Below are 8,199 nucleotides of genomic sequence, written 5' to 3' on the forward strand. Positions count from 1 at the left end.
GGTGAGTAGGTGAGTAGATGTATGGGTGGGTGGATAAATGGGTGGATGGATGGATGGATAAGCGGATGGGTGGTTGGTGGATGGGTGGTTGCATGGTTAGTGAGTGGGTGGGTAGATGAATGGGTGGATGGGTGGGTAGATGGATGAGTGAATGGATGGGTGAGTGGATGGATGGTTGGTGGGTGGGGGTGAATGAGTTGATAGGTGGATAAATGGTGGATAATTGGTGATGAATAGACAGAAGGACAGATGGATAGATGGATGGATTGATGAACGGATTGAGGAGTGAAAGACTGAATGAGTGAGTGAACAAGTGCGTGAAAGCACTATGGATGAATAAGTGAATGAGCTGCGGTCAATTCCACAGACTAGGGATGTAGGCCTGTTTCCCAATTTAAGTGACACCATAGATCTGAAAACTGTGCGAGTCATCTCCCACAAGACTAGGGGATTGAGAAGGGAGGAAGAGGAGCAGAAGGGATCAGGCATAAGCAGAAAGAAGCCTCCCCAATGGCTTCCCAGCAAGTTATTACAGAAAACTCAGACCCAACCTGGGACACTAGCATTTGTCCAAAGCAGGAAAGATGAAACCTTGTCTGGCACTGTCCCCTTCACAAAAACAGTTCAGGGATCGACTAGTGAAGGAAACCTGTATACTCTCCCCAGTTACAGGTTCACAAGCACTTTAGCCTGTGTGGTGATTTAAGAATGGCCTCAAATCCTTAGACACTCTTGCCAGCAAGAAGTGGAATTCTGTCCCCACCCCTTGAATCTGAGTGGCTCTGTGATTACTGTGACCAATAGAATACAGTGGAAGTGGTCCTGTACCTTTCTGGGTTCAGGTTTTAGGAGACTGCTGCTCCCATTTCCCATGGAGTACTGTCTGATAGAGTTCTGAACCCCCAGAAAAGAAGTCCTGCCCTGCTGGAGAGACCGCATGGGAGGCTCTGAGACTAAAGAACAGGAAGACAAGCCCAGTGAACCCAATCCTCCCGCTGCCCTGCCCAGGCACGGAGCATGTGAGGGAAGCCATTTTAGGTCCTCTGGACCAAGAATCTGCAAACTTCTCTGAAAACTTCCAAAAAGTAACTTTTAGCCTTTACAGGCCATATAGCCTCTGTCACACCTATTCGCCTCTGCCTTTGCACCACGAAAGCAGCCATGGATGGTACATAAATACATAAGCATGGCTGTGTTCCAGTACAACAATTTACAAAAGCAGGCAGTGGGCCTAATTTGATCTGTGAGCCATAATTTACCAACTTCAGATAGCCCATTTACCAGCAAAATCACAATACAAAGCAGAACAGAAGAATCACCCAGCTGATCCAGGCCCCAATTTCTTACCCACAAAACTGTAAGGTATCATTAAATGGCAATTGTTTTAAGCCACTACATTTTAGAGTAAGTTGTTACACAGTGATATGTAGCCAAAACATCACATTAAATGTTCTGAAAAGTCCCATGGCTGGCCGTGGGCAGTGGATCCTGCCTGTAATCCCAGCACTTTGGGAGGCCGAGGTGGACAGATCACTTGAGGCCAGGAGTTTGAGGCCAGCCTGGCCAACATGGTGAAACCCCATCTCTACTAAAAATGCAAAAATTAGCTGGGCATGGTGGTACGCGCCTGTAATCCCAGCTACTTGGGAGGCTGAGATGGGAGGGTCACTTGAGCCTGGGAGCCAGAGGTTGTACTGAGCTGAGATCCCACCACTGCACTCCATCCTGGGTGACAGAGTGAGACACAGTCTAAAAAAAAAAAAAAAAAAAAATCTACTCACATAGGTTGCAAGATGCCCACTGGGAAATGCCTAACTTAGCTTCCAGTCACTTAATCCTTCTGAACTTTATTTCAGGTTGTGGTGATATTGGAGATATCAAAAAAAATTCACCATTTATAAAAAGCACACCACTTGCCAGGAAAAGTTCTAACTTATTTCATATGTTCTCTGCGATCATAATCCCCCAGGCTGAGGGTCTCCTTGCTGGAGCCTGAAGACCCCTCATCACACGGACTTCAGAGCCTGGAGCCCTGGCTTCCGCTGAGCCTCTGGTGGTGGGGGGGTGTACTGTCGGGCCACAAGCCACGGACCACCCCCTGCATGTATTAGATAGTGTGGGAGGTCCTCAAAGAGAGGCCCACCAGAACTGAGTGGAAACAGAAGCCTGCCGACTTCCCAAAACGCCCTTTCTCTTAAGGGTTGAAAGCGCTGTTCTGTGTTTGACCACGCGGGGGAGCTGCTCCACACGACTGGTGAATAAGCCACCCCACTGGAAAAGGCCGCGCGGGCTGCAGGCTTCTCCGCTAAGTGCAGGCAGGGTCCTGAGCCCTGCCCGTTATCTGCAGTAGATCAGCCTCATGCCACTGATGAAGAAACCATAGCACAGAGAGGTTTGGTGACTTGTCTGAGGTCACAAGGGTGCAGGATGGGGTGGAGGGGGCGGCAGAGGGACTTCCCGCAATCTCACTCCAGAGAGTGTGCTCCTCACCCCTCTGCCTCCTGGCTCCTGAGAGCTCCCACTGTGGCTGGCGCTCAGTCCCCCGCAGCAGGGGTGGAGGAGTCTCAGGGTCTCCCCACCCACTGCTGCCAGGCTCTGGCCATGCCAGCCAAACTGTTCGCGTTCTCCCAGTTCTGCTGACATGCTACCTCCACGCCTTTGCAGGAGCTGGAGTGCCCTCTGCCTGGAATGCCTTTCCCCATCAGCTCCATTCTAAAATCAACTTCCCATTATCGGGTCCTGCCCAATGTCACCTCTTCTGTGAAGCCCTCCCCATCCATCTCCAAGCAGATCAGCTCCTTTAGCCTCTGGACCCCCCTGTACCCTGTGTACACACCTGTCTCCCACCAGACTCAGGCTCCTCACGCCTGGGGCCCAGCCAGATCCTCCCTGTGTCCCCAGAGTGCAGCCAGGGTCGGGCAGACTGTGCCCCTTAAGAAATGCATTTTACCAGCCGGGCGGGGTGGCTCACGCCTGTAATCCCAGCACTTTGGGAGGCCAAGGCAGGCGGATTGCCTGAGCTCAGGAGTTCCAGACCAGCCTGGGCAACACGGTGAAACCTTGATTCTACTAAAATACAAAAAAAAAAAAAAAGTCGCCAGGCATGGCTGCATGTGCCTGTAGTCCCAGCGACTCGGGGGGCTGAGGCAGGAAAATTGCTTGAATCCAGGAGTCCGAGGTTGCAGTAAGCAGAGATTGCACCACTGCACTCTAGCCTGGGTGGCAGGGCGAGACTCCATCTCCAAAAAAAGAAAAAGAAAAGAAAAGAAATACATTTAATCTGAGTAGACTCACAAGGCTGAGTGTAGATAACTCAAGAACCCTCATAGTTACTACTTTTATTACATTCTGTTTGACTTTATTCTGCCCAATTCTATTCTTCTCTATTTTTCTATTCCACTCTTTCTTTTTAATAATCATACTAGTCTTGATTCACTGATTTCTTGACCCAAATGGGCTGCAAGTTTTTTTTTTTTTTTTTCTTCACAGTTTGAAAAATAACCAGGTCTAGATTAAGACTGCTTCTGCCCTCCAGGTGCCACTTCTTCCCTTCCACCATGTCTTTCCCTGGCCAACTACTTCCTTATAGACCTGTCACTGTCACCTCCTCCAAGAAGCCTCCTCAAATCCCTCAGAGCACAGCCCCATGCTTTGCCGGCTCTACAGGCCCCTGCTCCCCGGGATGGCCCCAATCTCTGTGCCATAACCACCCCTGCTTACTCAGCTGTCTCCACTCACACAGTCATCCCCTAGAGCAGCCTCCGAGTCTGCCCCGTTCACTGCTGAGACCCAGCTCCCATCCACAATAGGGGCTTGATAAATCCAGGAAGTGATCAATCAATCAACAGACTCCACAAAACCAAGAGTGGCTCTAACTCCCTGCCTGGGGCTCAGAGGTACTGCTACACCTTCATTTCCCTCATTTTCCCAGGCCACAACTACAGACACCCTTTGCTCCCACTCCACTGGAATCAGAGCTGAAAATCTGGTTGCAGCGCTGGACAGCTGTGCGACTTAGACTAGTTACTTACCTTCTCTGAGTCTCAAAATGGAGACTTCAGAAGGACTGGCTCACAGGGCTGTGGCCAGGTTAAAGTCAGGGCCATTGTCAAGTGCTCAGCCCAGTGTCTGATGCAGAGAGAGCCCCCCATCAGTGGCCGTATGCAGTCCAGGCTGCCCACAGGAGGAAGGCACTTGAGTATACTTACTTTTCAGGCCGTCCACACCTCAGAGCTGCTTCAGAATTTCTGTGGCCTCTGCTTCCCGGGTCCCAAAGAGATGGTGCCTAGCACCACCAGGCAGCCCATGTATCCTGAAAGTCATGGCCAGCTGCCAGCTGTGGTCATCCAGGTGTCCTGGTGGGAGGACACAATGGCTGAGCAAGCCCAGCCAAAGTGTCTCATGATAGACAGCAGCACGTGGGCAGCAGATGCAAGGTGGGCACCAATTCACCTTCTCTCTCTGACGCCCCACATGCTCAGGAGAAGAGGGTGTTGCCCCAGCTTTTGACCAGCAGGGCTGCTGCTGGACAGTAGCCAGGATTGACAGGGCCCACGAAAGCAGTGACAGTGTTCTTGTGGGCCAGGAATGTGGCCAGGGCGGGAGGGGGGTCACAGCCAGTAGGGAAGACCACGGAAGCCAGCCGTGAGCCCAGCAGCAGTGACGGGTCCTGGTTGGATTGGTCCATGGTCAGCTGGGTGGCCACGCAGGGGAAGGCCTGGGCAAAGGTGGAATCACAGTCCCAGGGACCCAGCACCACCAGGGTGAAGGTCCCTGCCCCACAGGCCAGCTGTGGGAGGGAGGGCGCCCCAAAGCACTGCAGAGGAGAGTGGCTGTCCTTGGATGACTGAGAGTAGACCCCCACCATGGGCCCTGGCAGGGCAGAGAGGCCTTCCTGTACAGCAGCATCCGGTACCCTGAACCAATCTTCAGGGTACAAGCCCCCATGCAGTCCTGGGAAAGGGCGGGATAAGGACAATTTTGTTTTCTAGCATTTTCTGCCAGCACTTTCTGTGTGACTGTGAGGCAGACATCCCTCCCACAGTCTCAGTCTCCTCACTGGTAAAATGAGGGACTCGGGCCCATGATTGCTAAAGGCCCCTGAGCTTTGGGACCTAACATCCTCCCCATGCCTGGCCCACAGCCTTGTGATGCCTATGTAAAGTCCTGGGCTGGAATTTAATCACGCAGTGTGTGCTATGGAGTCAGAGCCAGCCAGACCCACTGCCCTGATCCCTGTCTCTGTGACCCTGGATCAACCTGTGAAGCTTTCTGTGCCTCATTTTCCTGCTCTGTAAGATGTGGACAATGAAGCCTACTTTATGGAGTTATTGTGATTAAATGACATTATGTGAAGCTTGTAGGACAATCCCTGGTACTTAGGTTTTCAATAAATCCTACTTCTTTTTTTTTTTTAGGACAAAGTTTCACTCTTGTCACCCAGGCTGGAGTGCAGTGGCACGATCTCAACTCACTGCAACCTCCGCCTCCTAGGTTCAAGCAATTCTATCTCATCCTCCTGAGTAGCTGGGACTACGGGCGTGCACCACCATAGTGGCCTGTGTGTGTGTGTGTGTGTGTGTGTGTGTGTGTGTGTGTGTGTGTATTTTTAAAAGAGACGGGATTTCACCATGTTGGCCAGGCTGGTCTCGAACTCCTGACCTCAGGTGATCTGCCTACCTTGGCCTCAGCCTCCCAAAGTGCTGGGATTACAGGTGTGAGCCACTGTACCTGGCCTAAATCCTACCTCTTTCAACCTATGACTGATTTCTTTCTTTACCATCCTCCAAGGTAGGTCAAGTTCTCCTATTGCCTTCTGAGCCTCTCCTCCTCTTCCCCTCCAAGCCCAGCACCGTTCCACAGCCCTCGACTCTCTTGGAATTAGCCGGCCCTGGGGCTTAAGCACATGCCCAGCACGGGAAGCCCACCATGTGGTACTCGACGGGGGCTGTGGCTGAAGCATTTACAGTGCAGATGCACCTCCCGTCTCTGCCATCCCTCATAGACCAGTGCAGGCAGGGGTCTTTCTACCCCCCATTGTACAGATGGGAACCTGATGAGGAGCTAGTAGAAAGATAGGATTTGACGCAAGTCTGTTCAGCTCCTCCCTGCCCCACACAGGACCTTCTTGACCAGGACACATGGATTCCACATTCTGTCCCATCCTGATGCCCACCCTGAGACTCCAGAAGCCTGCTTGGCCTCTGCCTACATCCCTGCTATTGGCCATTCTCCACCCATGAGACTTAGCCATTGCCCCTGCCCCACCATTTTTGTAGCCAGTGGTCTCCCACCATGGGTGCCCCAGGAAGGAAAAGATCCCATCTCACCTTTGAGAAACTGCCAGGCCAGCGAGGGGGCACATCCCACCCAAGAGTAGAGATGACCCCAGTGGGCAGCAGAAGGACAAGAGGGGAGGCCCTGTGGGCTAAGAAGGGGTTCAAGGAGGGCATCCCAGAGGAGGCAGAGCTAGAACCAAGCCCACCTTTGGAAATGTAGGTCAGAAGAGTAAGAGGAGGCTTCCAAATGCCAGCAGTGCTGGTCTGTGTAGAGTAGCTCCTTACAAACTATGCTTGGGCCAGAGGAACAGAAAGGTCTTGGAGCTACACAGAGGAATCATGTTTATCCCACAAGAGCCCCCAAACTTGGGCAAGATGCTTAATTTCTCTGAGCCTCAGTTTTCTCATCTGTAAATGGAGATGAGAATAGCTATGTGATAAAGTTGTTATAAAACTAAAATGTATAGCATATCTTCAGTAAGGGTGAAGTAAGTAGGTACTTACTAAATGGAACAGTTCTTGTCACTATCATTACCATCTTTAGATCTTTGAGAGGAGGCAGGTGTATTGTGGTGTCTAGAGAGCCAGACCAGGAGGTGGGAGGCCAGCATTTCATCCCCAGTCCTGCCTCTGCCCCAATCTAGGCATCTGATCTCTAGGAGTAGCCAGTGTGCAGGGCTGGTCAGACCTAGGCCCTACTGGCCTGTAATTCTACAGTTCTGCCAGCTCAGGGCTTAGTGACCTACCAAACTTCTGCTGGACCCTCCCTCTTCTTCTGCTGTGATTGCTCAAAGTGGTCTCCTAGCAGCTGGGATGGGTTCCATCCCACTCCTCAGGATTAGAACCTCAGAGTGGCTGGGCAAGTTCTGGCCTCACAGAGAGCTGATCATTTTCAATAGGGAACACAGTCATACGCTGTGATGATAATGATAGCCACCTCTCATCTCAACTTGTACTTTTGAAAGCGCCTATATCCACTGTTTTGCCTGGTCCTCCCAAAGACCCTGAGAAGGACTTTTTAACCCCTTTTACAGAGGGGGAAACTGTGACTCTGGGTGGGACAGTGACTTGTCCAAGTTCTCACCAAATGTTAGGACTGAACTGGCACCACAGCTTGTCTTCCTGCGTCCTCGCCAAAGACAGAATTCACCTCTTTTTATTGATGCCTGGAACATCAGAACTGAAGGATCCTTGAAGATATGAATATCTAAACCAATTCCTCTGTGTACAGATGGGGAGACAGGCACAGAAAGGAGCGTGGGTAGCCCTCAGTCCCACAATGCTGCAGCAGGCTCCCCTTGCCCGAGGTCTTGCTGGCCATGCTCTATATCCTGAGAATTCTACAGTCAGTGGTCTGCAGGGGCTCACAGAGGGCTGAAGATCTTAGCAGGCCAGCACTGGGTCAAGGCAGGAGTTGGCTTTTAATCCCAGTTCTGTTGCTGATTTATGGGAAAGAGTCTACAACCCTTTCTGTGCCTCAGTTTTCCCAGCTGTACAGGGAGAGCTTGGTTTAGACACTTAGATTTCCAAAGATCATTCATCTCTGATGTTCTACATGTTTACAAAAATCCAGAGACAGGTTGTTTTTGTCTCTAAAGCTGGCCATGTCTCCTCTCTCAACCCTTCTCCCAAGAGTGTGTGAGCCTCCAGTGCCTCCACCTCTCAGCACAATAGATTAATGTGCTACCATCCTGAGGAGAGATGGTTTATATTTTTAGACTAAGGGAAAAGGGCCCCAGGGATTAGCCACAGACTACCTGGCTCATAGAGTCAAGCTCCTGGAATTCTAACTCCAGAGCCCCATAACCCCCAAAAGTTGAAGATGCCTTTAGCTTTATTAACAGATGAATGACCAAAATGGGGAAGGTGACAGGAACCTGGGGAAGGTGACAGGAACCTGAGGAAGGGGTATGGGGATTTA

The 8,199-nt window shown here is 51.2% G+C and overlaps 1 pseudogene; it reads right to left on the minus strand.

Annotated features, from left to right (window-relative positions):
• Nucleotides 1-4,227: 4,227 nt before the first annotated feature.
• Nucleotides 4,228-4,867, minus strand: LOC116536992 (annotated as a pseudogene).
• Between the last annotated feature and the right edge of the window lie 3,332 nt (nt 4,868-8,199).

Source organism: Sapajus apella, unplaced genomic scaffold (genome assembly GCF_009761245.1).
Source record: "Sapajus apella isolate SASKATOON/1434 unplaced genomic scaffold, GSC_monkey_1.0 scaffold106, whole genome shotgun sequence".
NCBI lineage: Eukaryota > Metazoa > Chordata > Mammalia > Primates > Cebidae > Sapajus > Sapajus apella.